At 35.7% G+C, this 19,627-nt stretch overlaps 1 protein-coding gene and 1 pseudogene across 6 annotated transcripts in view; both read left to right on the top strand.

Moving 5' to 3' along the window:
- CHSY3 (chondroitin sulfate synthase 3) overlaps window positions 1–19,627 on the top strand; it is a 297,300-nt gene that overhangs the window by 234,711 nt on the left and 42,962 nt on the right. The gene's annotated exons all lie outside the window — the stretch shown is intronic.
- On the top strand, window positions 6,686–8,611 carry LOC129037094 (heat shock cognate 71 kDa protein-like; annotated as a pseudogene).

A 19,627-nucleotide genomic window follows, 5' to 3' on the forward strand; every position in this document is an offset into this window, starting at 1 on the left:
CATGGTGAAACCCCATCTTTACTAAATATACAAAAATTAGCTGGGTGTGGTGTCATGCATCTGTAATCCCAGCTACTTGGGAGGCTGAGGCACGAGAATTGCTTGAACCCAGGAGGCGGAGGTTGCAGTGAGCCGAGATCATACCACTGCACTCCAGCCTGGGCGACAGTGTGAGACTCTGTCTTAAAAAAAAAAAAAAAAAAAAAAAGGGCTGTCAACCTAAGAGGGAGAGCAGCAAAGAAAGCTGGTTTATATTTGCTCCCAAACATATATTCCCTTTATTATGATACCCACTTTCCTCATGTTGCTTAACTCTAATTTTTGATTTTCAGTTATTTCATAAAACCTATACCCGATTATTCTAACAACAGTTATTAAGTATTGTTACTATGATATTAATTGTATTTTCTTGACTTGACTTAATGTATTATTTACATTTTTCCACTAATTTTTTAAGCAACCTGGTGAGATATGTTTGCCTTGTTATTTAAGGGGACAATGAGGCTTACAGAAGTGATGTTGCTTTCTTAGGGTCACAGAGTTTGTAAATGGCAGATTTGGATTCAAACCCTGGTTTATCTGATTCTGCATGCAGTCCATGCTTCTAATCTTCAAGTTATTACTACACTGGTTTGTGTGGTGATCTTTTTGCAAATGGTTGAACAGTGTGATTCATTCTATTTTTGGTTTCCATTTGAAAGGTCATACATTTTAAAACTTTAGAAGAGGAGACTTAGACATCAAAATATATTATAAAAGTTAGATATTTTGGTAACACACAAAAAAAGTTTAGGATCATTTCTTTGACAATGGCAGGTAATAATCAAAAACATGTAGCATTATTCTGAATCCTGTTGACATTCACTAATTGTAATATCTTATCATGTCTTACATAGTGTTCCATACGCATATGTTGAACACATTTACTCTCCTGAGCAGGGACTTTCTCTCTTGAGAGGAGAGACTTAGTTTGGTTTAAATATGCTATTCCTAAAAACCATTGATCATCTTGAAATTACTAATTACTGTTGTTACTGCTACACTGATTATTTAAGATTTTGAGATTGAAGGTTTCAATTTTTTAATGTAGTTTTGTTTTGTGTTTGCATCATTTTTCTACACACAAAGTGTTTAGATGGCAAAGAAAACTGAAGCATAGAATTTTAGAAAATAAAGTTAATAGTTAAATTGCACCATCATCTCTGGTTTTATTTACTTACACTCTCACGTTTTACTTCCCACCCCCCTAATTTTTATGCTTCATATGTCTAAAATTGACAAGCTACAAAAAGGTAAACAACAAGAAGTGTATTTTTCTCCAATATCAGAATCTTAAAGCTCATTCCCCAGTCACCCATTTGTGAATCTTATCTTTCCAGACATATTATTTGAATATAGGTACACAAAGTATTAAAAGTATATGGGTACCTTGTGTACCTATAGTGTAGATATAGATATACTAGTATAGATACAGATGTACACACACATATATACATGTCTATATTTTTAAACATACTTATACATACAGTTGTGTATGTGTGGTCCCTTCTTTATGGCTGTATATGAAAATATATTAAATATATGTGTGTATACATACATAGATATATGTATACACACACAAACATATATGCATGTCTGTGTATATAATATGTATAAGTTTAATAAGTGTATATATATACACACACACACTGTGCTGTACTTTAGTTTTCTTTCACTCAATCACATCTCTTTAAACTTACTGTACACTAACAAATAGAGATTTACCTCATTTACCTCATTATTTTAAGGACTGCCAAGTGGAATCACTGAAAAGATACTGAGGTTTATCCTTAGAAAATCAGACTTGGGAAGCATTTTAACCATTGGAAATACAATTTTAATTCCTTTCTCTTATATTTTCATTTGTTTAAGTTAACTTTAAAGCCCACACCAGTCATGTTCCTTCATTACTTCTCACAGTCTCAAACTCAATTTCCTTTGTTGTTTGTTACCATCATTTTTCTCTGCCTCTCCATATCACAATGAATGGGTTTCCCTGCATGTCAAAACTGTCACTGAAATAATGTTGAGAAAGCTTTCAGGCTTTACCAGTCATGTTGAACTCATGACTCATTTCTCTGGAAATAACTCAGTGTGTCTCAGTGGGGACCATGTCTTGATTATATATTTCCTAATAAAGGTAAAAGAGCTAGAAGATTGTTTTGCTACCCTCACTAATCTTCAGTCTCAAAAGAAATAAGTAAAATCCATTATTATTTTGCTTATGTAATTGTTTAGAGACTGTGTATAACCAATAAACCAAAATTAAGAATGTTAATTTTCCTTTTGTTTTTCCAAATATTTATTGAAGGCCCTTCATTTCCTAGGCATTATGCCATGTGTTTAAAATTCACTAAGAAAAGTCCCAGACCCTTGTGTTCATTAAAGCTGTTAAAGGAAACAAGCAAAGTGTTTAAGATAAAGTGTTGGATAATTAAGGTGTACACTGGATACAGTGGAAATCCAGAAGAGGTCATCTACCATAGCTAAATAGGAGTCAGAGTGAGAAAGGCTTCACCAAGGAGGTAATGCTTGATTTTAATTTTAATACAGGAAGATATTAAGCCAGCTAGAGAAGTGGAATGGTTGCCAGAGCTAGAGAAGTGGGAAAAGGTCCAGGCAGAAGGAATAAGTCACTCCAAGGCAAAAATCAGCATAATGTATTTGGGAAACTGTAAGTAGTTTGGTAAAACTGGTGTGTACTGTGCATGGATGGTTGCAAAGAAACCTAAGAGACAGTCATGAAGGCTGATACCAAGGAACTTTGAGTAACTGAAGTTTTGAGGCAGGGAGTGATATAAGTGAATTTTAACTCTGGCAGCTGCATGGCAGATGGAGTTGAGAAAGAAGAGAGTGGACCCATTTCAAAAGCTACTGAAATAGTCCAGGCATGAGCTGATGAGATACAGACCTAAGCACTGGCAGGAATAATGGAAAGAAAATAATAGTTTAAGATTTCTCTAGAAATTAAAAAGACAGGACTTTATTCACTCCTGAGTCATTCAACAAGAAGAAAATCATATGAAGTAGAGATTTTAATTACCAGTAGATTTGAATCAGAAACTCATGCTTTGTAACACTTGAGTTACAAAATTTTTGACAATTCTCTCATGAAGGAAATTAAATATTGTTTTGATTTTTTAATTTTCGTGTTATTTTATGTACCAGTATTCCTGGTGGGTAAAATATAAAGATTTATTTAAAATATAAAGCATATAATAAATGTTATTGAATTCACCATTCAACCCAAGAACCAGATCATCATCAATAAGTGAGTCTGTTTACTTCTTCCCTATTTTAATCTCAGGTTCTCAAAGCTTAGTAAGACTTAAAAGGCCTCATGTGCCTTCAAAATTGTTAGGGGTTTCTTGTCTCCACTGGCTCCAAACAATATCAAATGTTCAAAACTGTTTCCTACCTTTGTTCTTTCTGTATTTTCCCTTACATATAAATCTCTAGTCTTCAGATAGAACTAAGAATAAAAAAATCACTCCTCTCAATATATTGTCTTCTACTATTTAAAAATGAGACAAAGGGGAACATCACACTCTGGGGACTGTTGTGGGGTGGGGGGAGGGGGGAGGGATAGCATTAGGAGATATACCTAATGCTAAATGGCGAGTTAATGGGTGCAGCACACCAGCATGGCACATGTATACATATGTAACTAACCTGCACATTGTGCACGTGTACCCTAAAACTTAAAGTATAATAATAATAATAATAAAAAGAAAAAAAATAGGGATGAAAGAAAATTAGATTTCCTAGATGTTTTGTAGGTTCTGTTTGCACATCTCCAGGAATGAAGATCTTGTATCCTGTCGTTTTCCATGCTATTTAATACCCAAAATACATCTTCCTACAACTCTTTTCCTTTATCAGTCCTGTGGAACCACACAGAACATGTTGATTTTTTTTCTGACAGCTCACCCGGTATGTGAAGATTATTATGATCTTCTAAGTTTTCTCTTTTCTAACTAAATATCCGAATATTTTCAGTATATCTTCTTGGTTTTAAATCATTTTGCCATCCTGATCCTTTTTCCCTGAAGCACTATATTATATATATTGGTTAAAAGCTTAAATGACAATGGGCATAATATGAATTTGTGAATTTAATTGAGGGTATATCAGAAATGTTGCACATGAAACATCTAAGAATAGTCTTCTCTTTCATTAAAAGATATACTCTCATTTATTTATTAACATGGATCTAGGTCAACTATTTGTTTTCCTACTTTTATTAGAGTCAACAGTAAAAGGATATATTAACTTAAATCTTAGATATAAAATTTAAATATTTTTCTCTTAAATATTCCCTATGAAAAAGGCAACAGGACAAACATGATGATCAAGATCCTGGAAATTTGGCTACAGTGTGAGAAGGAAGACAGTTGTTTACAGTAGCAACTGTAACATCTGGAGAGAGTTTATACCCAATCTTAAGAGTCAAGAATGTTGCCATATGGCAATGTGGACCCAACATTGTTACAACTTCTACCTTCAAGCCAGCTGGAAGTCTGTTTTTGGTTTTTTTTGGTTTTTTAATGTGAAATTTTTTGATTTGTAAATTTGATAGCCAATTGAAATAAGGAAGGAAAAGAGGAGAGAGAGAGAGAGAGAGAGAGGGAGAAACTCTGTGTGTTAATATTGTGCTAGCCAAAAAATACAAATACAAAAAACAAAAATAAAAATAAAAATTCAAAAAAAAAAATTTCTGTAGGACAGACATAGCAATTTTGTAACTCTTGCTTACCAATCCTTCCTACAGATGTTGTTTAAGAATAGAAGCTCCTTGGGCAGAAGTGTGGAGCAAAAGAGGCACAGCTGGGCTAAGGAGGCCATTCAAGGGCTGAGCCAGCACCAGGAGCCAGGACAATATCTAGCCAACCAAGGACACATCTCCTCAGGTGTCTAAGGGCAGGCTGTGACCAGAGGTAGGCATAGGCTGTCAGCAAGGTAGGTCATACAGGGTAGGCAGGCTTTGTCCAGAATGCCGGTGGAGCAAGCCTGGAAGGACCACAGGGCCACATGGTTCTGGTGATGGGCATGGCTTAGATGTAGGGAACTCGGAGGCCAGCCAGCTAGGTGGGAAATGTGAAACTGAAGCCAGTTAAATGGCAGGGGGTGGGCTACAGGCAAGAAGGTTAGACAGAAAGTTGATACTAAAAGAATGGCAGACAGCCAAGACTGCTGAATTTTTAGCCTAGAATACATTTCATTCTTTATGCCCAGAAGCAGTATTGGCTCAAGAGCTAAAATGAGGCTAGGAATTGGCAAGGATGATATAAAGATAATAGAGGCCACAAAGAGAATAAACCCTGAATCTGATTTAGCAATCAGCAAAAGATTGCTAAAGTGGTGATAAATTATGAGATAAGGATATATTAACTGAAGAGCTCATACTGTTCTAGTAGGTTGGACCCAAATCCCTTTTGTTAAAGTAGAGCAATGATGAGACTATTAAAAATAATATAGTCATGTGTCCCTTAAGTGAATGCATCATTCTGAGAATATGTTCTGAGAAATGCATTTTTGGTGAATTCATCATTGTGTGGTTATCATAGAGTGTATTTATGCAAATATAGATGGTATAACCTACTACACACATAGGCTATACGGTATAGCCTATTGCTCCTAGGGCTATACACCTGTATAGCAAGTTACTGTACTGAATACTCTAGGCAACGGTAAGACAATGGAAAGTATCTAAACGTAGAAAAGTTAATTTGTTGCCCTACAACATTACAGCAATTATATCACTAGGCAATAAAAATGTTTCAGCTCCATCATAATTTTACCAGACCACTGACCATATATGCAGTCCATCATTGACTGAAGCATCATCTAAAACATCAATTCAGCCAAGGGTAGAAATTGATTGGCCCAAGGAGATCCGTTGAGCAAGACACATTGGAATGAACCTTGAAGAGAGAAGTAGAAATTACAGCAGGTGATTATTTTTCCCATCATATGAAGTTCAGAAGTTCAGAGCAAGCAGTGTGGGCTCTGTCACACTTTAGCTGGATATGAAGTCTATGTGAGCTCCAGATTAGAGTATGTATGATAACTTTACATCTTTGTCACTCATAAAAAAGGAGAGCAACACTTTGTTAGAAGATCGAACAAAAGCAATTTTTTGAGAATAGGAGCTGCTTTATTTTAAGTTAAAGTTCTTTTCTTCTGTGCTGCTAATGAGAACATGTGGCTGCCCTCTTGGGATTTTACAACATGAAATCAAAACCACACAGTTCCACTCTGAATATTCTACCTTTAAAATATGGTGAAGAATATTAATAATAATCATTACAGGTGCCATTATAATAGGTATTGATTATTGTGGAGAAATTGGAAACAAAAGCAAATATTTTTAAGCCTTCTACAATATTAGATTGCTTAGTAGTATGATTATAAAACAAATTTTCAGCCAATTATTTTGTTAACAATAGCTTACCTCGAATAATAGATCTTACCTCAAAAGTAGAACTACTTCCTACTACAGCTAAATTTGACTATCAAGTCAAGTACACTGATGGAATTTTGAAGCATTTTTTAAAAAATGCCTATAATGGCTCATGGAATGTTGTGACAGCTTTTGGGATTCCTGTGTCTTCACAATCCATGCCATGACTATATGCAAGCAAACATGTCTAAAGGACCTGCAGTTGGTATTGATCTTAGCACTACCAACTGTTGTGTGGGTATTTTCCAGCATGAACAAGTAGAGATAATTGCCAATGATCAGGGAAGCGGAACCACTCCAAGCTATGTCATCTTCACTGGTACTGAATGATTGATCAGTGATGCCACAAAGAATCAAATTGCAATGAACCCCTAACAACATGGTTTTTGATGCCAAATATCTGACTAGATGGAGATTTGAGGATACTGTTGTCCAGTCTAATATGAAGCATCAGCGCTTCATAGTGGTGAATGAGCCCAAGGTCCCAGTAGAATACAAGGGAGAGACAAAAAGCTTCTATCCAGAGGAAGTGTTTTTTTATGGTTCTGTTAAAGATGAAGGAAATTGCATAAACCTACCTTGGAAAGACTGTTACCAATGCTGTGGTCACAGTGCCAGCTTACTTTAATGACTCTCAGCATCAGGCTACCAAAGATGCTGGAACAATTGTTAGTCTCAATGTACTTAGAATTATCAGTAAGCCAACTGCTGCTGCTACTGCTTGTAGACAAAAAGGTTGGAGCTGAAAGAAATATGCTGATCTTTGACCTGGGAGATGGCACTTTTGATGTGTCAGTCTTCATTGTTTAGAATGGAATCTCTGGCGTTAGGTCTACAGCCATAGCCACCCACTTGGGTTGAGAAGACTTTGATAACTGAATGGTCAACCATTTTATTACTGAGTTTACGCACAAGCACAAGCACAAGAAGGACATCAGTGAGAACAACAGAGCTGTCTGATGCCTCCATACTTCTTGTGAATGTGCTAAGCATACTCTCTCTTCCAGCACCCAGGCCAGTATTGAGATCTATTTTCTCTTTGCAGGAATTGACTTCAATACCTCCATTTTCCATGCCTTATTTGAAGAATTGAATGCTTACCTGTTCCATGGCACTCTAGACTCCATAGAGAAAGCCCTTAGAAATGCCAAACTAGACAAGTCACAGATCCATGATATTGTCCTGGTTCATGATTCTATTTGTATCTCCAAGATTTAGTAGCTTCTCCAAGACTTCTTTAATGAAAATGAGCTGAATGAGTATCAAGCCTGATGAGGCTATTGTTTATGGTACAACTGTCCAGGCAGCCGTCCTATCTGGAAGCAAATCTGAAAATGTTCAAGATTTGCTGCTCTTGGATGTCAGCTCCTCTTTTTCTTGGTATTGAAACTGCTGGTAGAGTCATGAATGTCCTCATTAAGCATAATCCCACCATTCCTACCAAGCAGACATAGACCTCATTACCTACTTTGACAACCAGCGTGGTGTGCTTATTTAGATTTATCAAGGAGAGAGTGCCATGACCAAGGACAACAACCTGCTTGGCAAGTTTGAACTCACAGTCATTCCTCCTGCATCCCATGGTGTTCCTTTGATTTAAGTCACTTTTGATATTGATGACAATGGCATCCTCAATGTCTCTCTTGTGGCCCAGAGTAAGTAAAGGAGAACAAAGTTATTATCACTAATGACAAGGGCCATTTGAGCAAGGAAGACATTGAATGTATGGTCCAGGAAGCTGAGAAATACAGAGCTGAAGATGAGAAGCAGAAGGACAAGATGTCATCCAAGAATTTAGTTGAATGCTATGCATTCGATATGAAAGCAGCTGTTGAAGATGAGAAACTTCAAGGCAAGATTAACGTTGAAGACAAACAGAAGATTCTTGATAAGGGTATTAAAATTATCAACTGGCTGGATAAGAATCAGATGCAGAAGACGGAAGAATTTCAACATCAAAATCTGGAGAAAGTCTGCAACCACATAATTACCAAGCTGTACCAGAGTACAGGAGGCACACCAGGAGGAATGCCTGGGGGATTCCCTGATGGTGGAGCTCCCTCTCTCTGCTGGAGCTTCCCCAGGGCCCCCATTGAAGAGGCTGACTAAGTCAGCTCAAGTATAGATGTAGCATTGTTCCACACAGTTAAAAACATTGAAGGACTCAAATTTGTAACAAATTCTGTGGCCATCTTAAAGTTGAGCTGCTGTAGTTAACTAATGGCCAATCTCAATACTTGAATATGGAACATGTGCACAGGGGAAGTACATAACATTGCACTTTATAAGTACTGTATTATAAGTGGAAAAGGTAATGTCTTAAAAAACTGTATTTAAAATTGGCACCAAAAAATTCTATAATAATATGGTTTTCACATAGCCAAACTAGCAGTCAGTATCTACTGAGGAGATGGGGATCTTCAGAGTACTTTGAAACCCACAAGTGTGCATATGCAGTGATTATGTATTTAAAATAAATTGTGACTATTTGGTATCTGTTTCATTTGGTGGAACATTTATTCTCAATCACTCAAACATTTATTCTCCAAAGTGAGAGTCATGACCTTTTGTTCATAATTTTTGTTTTCAAACTGGAAAACTGAAAGCTCGCTTTTTGGAAATGTTGCTTGTAGCTAACAAAGAAATAGAATATTCCAATTTGATTATGTTTTAGGAAATTATTTTAAAATAAGGTATCAAAATCAATCTCTTTTTAAAGGATTTTCATTTTTATTATTGTTGTAGGAATTAATTACATAATATCAAAAGATAAATGAGAATATAAATTCAAGATCCTCAAAGCCTTTCCTTTGCAATTGTTTCTAAGCAAAAATTATCCAGACAGTTTCTGTTATTAAATGTGTAGGGAGCTCCTAGGCTATTTGATCAAGTCTCAAATTTCCACTTTCCAAAGACAGAGAATCCATGGTCTTCACCTTAATAGCTGCTTTAGTGAGTGCTCAGTGGGACTGGAAGGGCCAAGCCTCAGAAAATAGGGCAGAGTCAAAATCCCATATGGGTGAACTTGAAGATTTCCCTCAATCAGAACACAGGAGATGGTGGAAAGGAGGAGCAAGCCAGAGGAAAGGGAGCCACTTCTAAAGAGACATTAATAATGTATCTGGTACTCGTTCTACATTCTGTCTTCTATAAGAGTATGGAAGTATGTTATGGCCTTACTTAACACATCGATCTGTTGTTAATGCTATCTTCTAACCATAGCGCATTGCTAGCATTTCAGTGTATCTATTCAAAAAAATAAATCCTTAATTACAACAGACAAATTTTTTTGTGTGGATAAAAGCCTAGTGATTGCCTTACCCATAAAGAGCTAGCTAGTTATCTCTCCAAACTATTTCTTTCCTTTGATCATTGTCACAACTTGTCTAATAGAAGTAGTTTGAGTTCATCATTTGAAATAGAAAGGCAATAACCCTCCAGAGTAGGTTTTGATTACAAGACATAATATTGAATTTACTAGGAAAAAGAAGCAGACCATGAGACAAAGGGATTTTTAAAAGCCCACTAAGGGACCAGAGTTTTAAGACAGGCCAAATTAATCTAAGCTATTTGAACTGAAATATATGAATTTATATATAGTAAGTGCTATTTCGTATCTGGCTTCTTTCACTCAAAATTATGTTTGCCAGAGTCATCTGTGTTGTTGCATGGAGCGATGGTTTGCTCATTCTCATGATATATTCCTTCATTCTACTGGTTGATATTTGGGCCATTTCTAATTCAGGGTTATTGCTACTATTGGGGCTATTGCATACTATCACTACTATGAAAATTGTTGGACATGTCTTTTGGTGAACATATGCACATTCATTTGACATACCAAGGAGTAGAAATCATACCCATAGGATATATATATACACATATATATATATAATATATATATAATATATATAATATAATAATATATATATAATAATATATATATTATCTATATATATTATATATAATATAATAATATATATAATATATATAATATATATATTATATAATATAATAATATATATAATATATTATATATATAATATAATAATATATATAATATATTATATATATAATATAATAATATATATAATTATATATATATATTATCAATATAGCTGAATATGTATATATATACATATTCAGCTATATTGGATACTTCCGAACTATTTTCCAAAGTAGTTGGATCAATTGTATACTTTTACTAACTGCATATGAAAGTAAGTATTACTTTATATTCAGGAAAAAGTGAATATTAAACTTCAGAGTGGCAAACTTCAGCTTTACATTGCTGTCTTCTTTTTATTAAGTTGTTCAATCTAGGGTGTCTAGAGATTGATTGTAATGATTTGTGGGTGGCCTTAGATTGCTATTCTTAAAGGGTTTAAGCAGTGTTTCTTCTATAAATATATCTTTCCAAGCAAAAAAAAAAATTTACAAGTATTCCGTGTTTACCAATGACAAAACATGTAATGACTTTTGATATAAATAATAGTACTTTAGAACGCAGAAAAATCTTCCTAAAACTCCAAGTGGAGCAAGATGGCTGACTCCAGTTTCCTGGTACTTATCCCCACCAAAAGGGACTAAACAACAAATATATGGTTATTTGCTGGATACAAAATCAACACACAAAAATCAGTAGCATATCTAAACACTAATATTACACTATCAAGTAAAAAAAATTTATTTACAATAGCTGCATAAAAGTAAGGTATCTAGGAATAAACTTAACCAACGAAATAAAAGATATCAACACTAAAAACTATAAACCATTAATGAAAGAAATTGAAGGCACAATTAAGTAGAAAGAAACCCCATGTTCATAGGTTGGAAGAAATAATATTGTTAAAATGTCCATACTACCTAAAGGAAAGTACAGATTCAATATAATTCTTATCAAAATACCAATGAAACTCTTCAGAGAAATGGAAAAAAATCTTAATTTTTTTAATGGAACTAAAGACACCAAATAAATAGCCAAAGCAATCGTGAGAAAAAAGAACAAAGCTGGAGTCATCCCACTGTCTGACTTCAAAATATAGTACAAAGCTATAGTAAGCAAATGTATTAGGCCCTTCTCTCATTGCTATCAAGAAATATCTGATACGGGGTAATTTATAAAGAAAAAAGGTTTAATTGGCTCACAGTTCTGCAGGCTGCAAGCCAATTACAAAGAAGCATGATGCTGGCATTTGCTTGGCTTCTGGGGAGGCCTCAGGAAACTTACAATCATGGTAGAAGGGAAAGGGGGAACCAGCACTTCACATGGCTGGTGCAGGAGGAAGAGAGAGGGAGGGGCAGTGCTACACACATTTAAACAACCAGATCTTATGAGAACCCACTCACTATCATGAGAACAGCACCAAGGGGCTGGTGCTAAACCATTAATGAGAAACCACCCACACAACCCAGTCACCTCCCACCAGCCTCCACCTCCAACACTGGGCATTACAATTGAACATGAGATTTGGGTGGAGACACATATCCAAACCATTAACATCAAAACAACTGGTGCTGGCATAAAAACAGATAAATAAACCAATGGAACACAATAAAGAGCCCAAACATAGTTCACACAGCTATGTCTAACTGATTTTTGACAAAGGTGCCAAGAACACAGTTGGGGAAGAGATAGTATCTTCAATAAATGTTGCTGGGAAAATTGGATATCCACATGCAGAAGAATGAAGCTACACCACTACCTCTCACCATATACAAAATCAACACAAATTCTAGACTTTAAGGAGAATATTAAAGACTTAAATGTAAAACCTGAAATGAGGAAACTACAAGAAGGCAAAATGCTTTATGGCATTGGCCTGGGCAAGAATTTTTAAACCAAGACCTCAAATGTGCAGGCAGCAAAAACAAAAACAGACAAATGAGATTACATCAAACGAAAAAGCTTTTGCACAGCAAAGGAAACAACAGAGTAAGGAGACAATGTAGACAATGGGAGAAAAATATTTGCAAACTATACATCTGACAGTGGGTTAATATCCAGAATATATAAGGAATTTAAACAACTCAACAGCAAAAAAACTAAATTACCCCATTAAAAAATGGACAAATGATATTAATAGACATTTCTAAAAGAAGACATACCAATGGCCAATGAATACATGAAAAAAGTTCAACATCACTAATCATCAAGGGAATGCAAATCAATGCCACAATGAGATACTATCTCATTCCAGTTAGAATGGCTATCATTAAAAAGACAAAAGAAAAGTGTTGGCAAAGATATGGAGAAAAGGCAACATTTACACACTGTTGGTGGTATTGTAAATTTGTATGTCTATTATGGATAACAGTATGGAGATTCCTCAAAAAATTAAAACTAGAACTATCATATGACCCAGCAATCCTACTACTTAATATATATCCAAAGGAAATATAATCAGTATGTTGAAGATATATCTACACTCCCATGTTTATTGTAGCACTATTTATAATAGTCAGGATATAGAATCAACCTGTGTCCAACAATGGATTAATGGTTAAAGAAAATGTGGTGTATATATACACAATGTAATATTATCTAGCCATAAAAAAGAATGAAATCCTTCATTTGGCCAGGTGATGGTTGAATCAGGAGGTTATTGTGTTAAGTAAAATAAGCAAGATACAGAAAGACAAATACTGCATGATCTCACTCATACGTGGAAACTAAAAAAAAGATGTTATCAAACATACCAGAGAGTAGATCAGTGATTACCAGAGACTGGAGAGGGAAGGGAGACGAAGGGGGAGAGGCTGGTTAATAGGCAGAAATTACAATTAGATAGGAAAAATATGTTCTTGTATTCTATTATACAGTAGAGTTAACCATCACTAGATGGTTAACAGTAAGATATTATACATTATGAAATATCAGAAGATAGGCTTTTTAAAATATTTTCTTCACAAAGAAATGATAAATGCATTTATCATTAAGGTAATGGATACTAAATACACTGATTTCATCATTATATGTACATATCAAAACATCAAATTGTACCCCATGAATATCTAGAGTTATAGTGTGTTAATTTTTTTTTTAAAAAAAAGCATTTTCATTTGTTTTTTGTTTTGTTTTGTTTTGTTTTTTGAGACAGAGTTTCATTCTTGTCACCCAGGCTGGAGTGCAATGGCGCGATCTTGGCTCACTGCAACCTCTGCCTCCTGGGTGCAAGTGATTTTCCTGCCTCAGCCTCCCCAGTAGCTGGGATTACAGGTGCCTGCCACCATGCCCAGCTAATTTTTGTATTTTTAGTAGAGACGGGGTTTCACCATGTTGGCCTGGCTAGTCATGAACTCCTGACCTTAAGTGATCCGCCTGCCTCGGCCTCCCAAAACGTTGGGATTACAGGCATGAACCACTGTGCCGGGCCTTAATATGTTTTTATCTCATGGTAGTACTGCTTGCCTTGTTTCCACATGATATATCTGAGATCCAAAGAAGTTAAAAGGTTAAAGCGTTTGTATAAATAGCATCGTTCCATATCAGATCTTGGACTATGATCTAGATGTGAAGACTGCCAGCCATGATATCATTCTTCATGGATACAGATGTAGGATTGTGAGCCAAACTCTTTAAAGCATACGTGAATTGTGATTGTATCAACTGAGCTTTATTTATTCCAGGTAGACAATACCACTGCTAATTTGCATGGTTGCTTTATGTTAATTAATGCATTTGTTTCCTTTTGTAAAAAATTAGAAATTGAGTCATAGAAAGATTAAATGCCTGGCTTAACATTACCAGAAAATGACATTCCTTTTATGAACTTCCAATTAAAGATGTCTTCAACTTCTATAACATCAAGCATTTTAACAGCATATGTGTATTAGGCCATTCTTGCATTGCTATAAAGAAATACCTACGACTGGGTAATTTACAAAGAAAAGAAATTTAATTGGCTCCTGAATCTGTGGGGTATAGAGGAAGCATGGTGCTTGGCATCTGCTCAGCTTCTAATGACGCCTCAGGGAGCTTACAATCTGGCAGTAGGCAAAGTGGGAGCTTGCATGTCACATGGAAAAGCGGGAATGAGAGCGAGTAGGGGAATGAGAGTGAGTAGGGGTAAGATAATACACACTTTTATTTTATTTCATTTTTTGCTTTTTACAACTTTGACTTTTAAATTGAGAAGTAATTTTTTAACCTCAAGTTTAAGGGTACATGTGCAGGTTTGTTATACAGGTAAACCCGTGTCATGGGGGGTTGTTGTACAGACTATTTTGTTACCCAAGTATTAACCTCAGCAACCATAGTTATTTTTCCTGATCCCCTCCCTCCTCCCACCCTCCATACTCCTGAAGGGTGCTGTTTCCCTCTATGTGTATATGTGTTCTCATCACTGTTCCCCGTGTGTGTTGTTTTCCTCTATACGTATGCACATGTGTTCTCATCATCTTGCTCCCACTTATAAGTGAGAACATGTGTTATTTGGTTTTCTGTTCCTGCATTACTTTGCTAAGGATAATGGTCTCTAGCTCCGTTCATGTTCCTGCAAAGTACATGATCCCATTCTTTTTATGGCTGCATAGTATTCCATGGTGTATATGTACCACATTTTCTTTATTAGTCTATCATTTATGGGCACTTAGGGTTGATTCCATGTCTTTAACATTGTTAATAGTGCTGCAATGAACACATGCATGTGTCTTTATGATAGAATGATTTGTATTCCTTTGGGTATATACCCAGTAATGGGATTGCTGGGTAGAATGGTAGCTCTGCTTTCAGGTCTCTGATGAATCACCACACTGTTTTCCACAATGGTTAAAACTAATTTACACTCCCATCAATAGTGTGTAATGTTTCTTTTTCTCCTCAACCTGGCCAGCACCTCTCATTTTTTGATGTTTTAATAATAGCCATTCTGACTGGTGTGAGATGGTATCTCCTTGTGGTTTTGATTTGCATTTCTCTAATGATCAGTGATGTTGTTGAACTTTTTTCATATGCTTATTGGCTATATGTATGTCTTCTTTTGAAAAGTGTCTGTTCATGTTCTTTGCCCACTTTTTAATGGGGTTGTTTGTTTTTTTATTGTAAATTTGTTTTAAGTTCCTTATAGATGCTGGATATTAGACCTTTGTCAGTTGCATAAATTGAAATTATCTCCTATTCTGTGGGTTGTCTGGTGACTCTGTTGGTAGTTTCCTTTGCTGTGCAGAGTTCTTTAGTTTAATTGTATCCCATTTATCAATTCTTGCTTTGGTTGCCATTGCTTTTGGCATCTTCATTATGAAATCTTTGCCTGTTCATATGTCCAGAATGGTGTTGCCTAGGTTACCTTCCAAGGTTTTTATAGTTTTGTGTTTTACATTTAAGTCTTTAATCCATCTTGAGTTGATTTGTGTATATGCTGTAAGGAAGTGGTCCAGGTTCAATCTTCTTCATATGGCTAGCCAGTTATCCCAGCACCATTTATTGATGTGTCTGCTACCCAATTCCAAAGTTGCTTCCACATTTTCAGGTATCTTTGTAGCAAGACCCCACTCCTTGGTACCAATTTTCTGTATTAGGCTGTTCTTGCATTGCTATAAAGAAATACCTGAGACTGGGTAATTTATAAAGAAAAGAAATTTAATTGGCTCATGGTTCTGCAGGCTTCACAGGAAGCATAGTACCAGTATCTGCTTCTGGGGAAGCCTCTGTAAACTTATAATTATGGCAGAAGGCAAAGCAGGAGGTTGCACATCACATGGTGAAAGCAGGAGCAAGAGAGAATGGGGGACGGGAGGTGCCACACACTTTAAAAGACCAGATCTTGCGTGAACTCAGAGCAAGAGCTCACTGTCACGAAGACAGCACCAAGCCTTAAGGGGGTCTGCCCCCATGATCCAAACACCTCCCACTAGGCCCCACCTCCAGCATTGGGGATTAAAATTCAACATGAGATTTGGGCAGGGACAAACATCCAAACTATATCAACATATGGTGGCAACCCATTATGACAGATTATTATATTAAATGAGACTGAGTATCTAAAGAGTGAGAGTTGCATTAATGACTAAAATTCTGGTATAACAAGGGTCAGCCACTTTTCTCAGAAATGGACAGATTTGCCACTGTGCATTTATTGGTTAAAAACACCAGTATCTGTATACAAGTTTCTTTAAAGAAATGTGAAATTACAGTAATTTTTAAAATATGAATTATGCTTGAAAATTTTATTCAGCCATTAAAATGATGTTTATAAACTATTTGAAATAACCAGCTTTAAAAGTAGACTAAGAAATTGCATATGTCTTATGATCACAACTATGTACAAATACATACAGAAAGACTGAAAGTAAGTATATAAAAATAATGATGGCTCTCGTGTGATTTTAGATCGGGGTGTATTTTGACAACTTTTAAAATATTTTCCAAATTTTGTAAAGTAAGTATTTATTACTTTTTTTCACAAAGAATGAAAAATAACTTTATTAAAAAGTTTGACTACTAGTGAGAGAGACAAATGGATAGAATTTTTCAGCAGTAAACAGAAGATACACACTGTATTCCAATAACACGGGGAAAAATAAATAGCAAAGTTTTAGGTCTAACAATATCATTAATTTTATGAAAGCAGAAATTCAACAGGTCATATCTTTTAGGACACTAAAATGGCAGTAGAAATTACAAATTGTAATCAACAAGTAATATCTAGCCACACACAAATTTTGTTTCTTCTAATTAATTTATAAAATAAATAAAATACTCAACAAATTACTTTTAAGAGGTCACAATATTTATTACTTTAAAATGAAAAAATGTAAATAGAAATAATATTGTACTGGAGAAATCATTTAAAATATGGATAAGTAGAGCTGTGTTCAACCAACCAGTATTAATTAATAACAACATGAACACATTTGAATATATACTATTGATAAAAATTTTATGATTATATGATATTTAGGCCTGAAGCAGTCTCAAAAGGATTACTTTCCATCATGGTGCTAAGAGTACTGTAAACTTTTATGTTAAGTGTGTTAATTTACAGGATGAATTACTAAGGGCATTAGCACCAATGTCCTTACTAATGAAGGACACATTCAAAATAGTACAGGATCTGCTCCCTTGGTTAATACCATGTATTTTCCATCTTTTCTGAATCTCTATGAAGGAATAAAACTTGCAGTTATATTTGTTTCTTCCTATGAGTTTTATGTAACTTTATGATTTCACAAAATATTTTTTTGTGCCCTAGAGAAATAATACAATATTTCTTAAAAGAAATCATGTGTTTGTGTGGGTCTGCCTGTCCATTCCCTTTAAATCTAGTTGAAACATCATCACACCAAGTTTGTTTCAAAGCATGACAACTAACGCAGGAATATTTTATAAGCTCATAGGGTCTGAAAAAGAAAATAGGAACTCTGCAGTTCAGCATCATTAAGAACCACATGGATATTTTGTGGGGATTATGGGTGTCATATTTCTGTGATAGGTTATACATTTGGAATGTGCATGCTGATTTGTTGTGATCCACTAAGGTACTGCAGCCCCTTACAGGTACACTTTTAAGTTTTGTAGGTCAGAAAATAAAACTCAAAAATTACACTTTCAAGACTGGTAACTTTGCCAAATGTCATTATTATGAGGCCCAAAATGCCACTTTTTGTGAGCAAATTGGGGCATGCTTGACACAAGTCCTTTGCCTTCTGATGGTTAGTGTGGGATAGAAGATCTAGTGAACGGTGTGAACTTCAGAAAGCAAGTACTGACATGCTCAAATCATTCTTTCACACATCCACTCAACAAATAGTTATTCTGTTCCATTGATCTATATCTCTGTTTTGGTACCAGTACCATACTGTTTTTATTACTGTAGCCTTGTAGTATAGTTTGAAGTCAGGTAGTGTGATGCCTCCAGCTTTGTTCTTTTGGCTTAGGATTGACTTGGCGATGCGGGCTCTTTTTTGGTTCCATATAAACTTTAAAGTAGTTTTTTCCAATTCTGTGAAGAAAGTCATTGGTAGCTTGATGGGGATGGCATTGAATCTGTAAATTACCTTGGGCAGTATGGCCATTTTCACGATATTGATTCTTCCTACCCATGAGCATGGAATGTTCTTCCATTTGTTTGTATCCTCTTTTATTTCCTTGAGCAGTGGTTTGTAGTTCTCCTTGAAGAGGTCCTTCACGCCCCTTGTAAGTTGGATTCCTAGGTATTTTATTCTCTTTGAAGCAATTGTGAATGGGAGTTCACTCATGATTTGGCTCTCTGTTTGTCTGTTATTGGTGTATAAGAATGCTTGTGATTTTTGTACATTGATTTTGTGGAAGTCAGTGTGGTGATTCCTCAGGGATCTAGAACTAGAAATACCATTTGACCCAGCCATCTCATTACTGGGTATATACCCAAAGGACTGTAAATCATGCTGCTATAAAGACACATGCACATGTATGTTTATTGCGGCATTACTCACAATAGCAAAGACTTGGAACCAACCCAAATGTCCAACAATGATAGACTGGATTAAGAAAATGTGGCACATATATACCATGGAATACTATGCAGCCATAAAAAATGATGAGTTCATGTCCTTTGTAGGGACATGGATGAAATTGGAAATCATCATTCTCAGTAAACTATCGCAAGAACAAAAAACCAAACACTGCATATTCTCACTCATAGGTGGGAAGTGAACAATGAGAACACATGGACACAGGAAGGGGAACATCACACTCTGGGGACTGTTGTGGGGTGGGGGGAGGGGGGAGGGATAGCATTGGGAGATATACCTAAAGTATAATAATAATAAATAAAAATAAAAATAAATAAAAAATAGTTATTGACTCTGTGCCGGGTGCTAATCTCAGTGCTGGGAACATGGCTGTTGTATTAGCCTGTTCTCATGCTGCTATGAAGATATACCGGAGACTGAGTAATTTATAAAGAAAAGAGACTTAATTGACTTGCAGTTCAGCATGGCTGGGGAAGCCTCAGGAAACTTACAGTCGTGGAAGAAGGGGAAGCAAACACGTCCTCCTTCACATGGTGGCAGGAAGAAGTGTCAGGTAAACAGAGAAGCCCCTTATAAAACTACCAGATCTTATGAGAACTCACTCAGTATCATGAGAACAGCATGGGGGTAACCGCCCCCATGATTCAGTTACCTCCCACTATGTCCCTTCCA

Source organism: Pongo pygmaeus, chromosome 4 (genome assembly GCF_028885625.2).
Source record: "Pongo pygmaeus isolate AG05252 chromosome 4, NHGRI_mPonPyg2-v2.0_pri, whole genome shotgun sequence".
NCBI classification, from domain to species: domain Eukaryota; kingdom Metazoa; phylum Chordata; class Mammalia; order Primates; family Hominidae; genus Pongo; species Pongo pygmaeus.